Genomic DNA, 1,454 nt, shown 5'->3' on the forward strand with positions numbered 1-1,454 from the left:
TTCATTTTATTTGTAGAGCACATATACAACAGCCACCAGGCTGACCAAAGTGCTTTTCAGAAGAGCAACAATTTTACCACATACACAGAGAACAAACCAGACAAAAATTTAAAACCGCACGGTTAAAAATTAACATATCACAGTAGTCAATACACTAAGGAAAACAAATACGTTTTTAGCAAGGACTTAAAAACAGACAAAGAAGGGGCCATTCTAATCTCTAAAGGTAGGGTATTCCAGAGTCGTGGCCCTGCCACCGCAAATGCACGCTCCCCTCTACGTTTTACTAATAATAAACATACATTTGCATAAAGCATTCATATTTGTCCATGCCCATGTTGATTAGAGTATTAAAAACTTGGAAAATATTAATTTAAGGTACATTTAGAACAGATAAAAATGTGATTAAGTTGCGATTAATCATGAGTTAACTCATGACAATCATGCGATTAATCACGATACATGCGTTGCGTTTTAAGTGAATTATTAATTCCAGTGCGTTTCGCTTTAAAACACGAGCTCTGTCATATTCTGCGATTGTCTCTGAAGAGTGCGTGTATGAGTGCTCTTGACACACTGATCGAACATTGTGTTTATGCACAGGCACAGACATTTCCGTACATTCACGTTGTTTCCACACACATTCACGATAATGTTTTGATTTGTCATGTTTATGTTGCTGTGTTTATTTATACGGAATGGATCCGTGTACTGTAGTAGATATATGCAGTAAGCAGGCGGTTGGTTTAGTTTTTTTTTTTTTGGCATCTCCATGTGGTTCTGTTCGGTATCGCAACTTGGCTTCTCTAAAATGTAAAAAAGCTCTTTGCTGTTGCACTGTACACGTACTATAAAATTCTGTTTTTTTTTTTTTTCTTTCATATATGCTTATATGGGCTCCTTACATCATTTGGTTCTTTGGTGTCCTTTTGGAGTTTCTAAGTGTCCTTTTTTGGAAAGACATCTAAATTTATCATGAAAAAACTTGCAGAAAATACAGATTTTTAAGAATCACCCTTCAATCTTCTGGTTTACTTTGCTGGATATAGCAAATTATGACAAAATAAACATTTGAAACAAGATAAATGGTCTATGCTTAATTTCATGAAGTGTGCGATTAATCACAGAAAAAGGATATGATTAATCAGATTAAAAATTATCGATTGACAGCCCTAATATATATATATGTATATATGTATACAGGGCCTAAAACTAACTTTTTGCACAATTTTTAAAATTTACCGGCCAAAATTGTTTTTACCGGCCATGAAACTCTTTTTGCAAAAACAGGCAGTTATTACTACTACAATAACTAAACATATTTACAAAGTTTTTGTCCTGCTGGTGCATTTTCCCTCAATTTTACCTATTAATTATAGCCATTCAACATTACAGTATTGAAAGCCATTATTTTTAACATATAATGGGCTCTGAAATCTATAACAACTTTTAAT

General features: G+C 33.6%; 1 protein-coding gene across 1 annotated transcript in view; it reads left to right on the forward strand.

Moving 5' to 3' along the window:
• The window catches only part of n4bp2 (NEDD4 binding protein 2), a 14,016-nt gene that overhangs the window by 8,975 nt on the left and 3,587 nt on the right, over positions 1-1,454 (forward strand). The gene's annotated exons all lie outside the window — the stretch shown is intronic.

This window comes from Sinocyclocheilus anshuiensis, unplaced genomic scaffold, assembly GCF_001515605.1.
Source record: "Sinocyclocheilus anshuiensis isolate Anshui unplaced genomic scaffold, SAMN03320099.WGS_v1.1 scaffold128, whole genome shotgun sequence".
Classification (NCBI taxonomy): Eukaryota; Metazoa; Chordata; class Actinopteri; order Cypriniformes; family Cyprinidae; genus Sinocyclocheilus; species Sinocyclocheilus anshuiensis.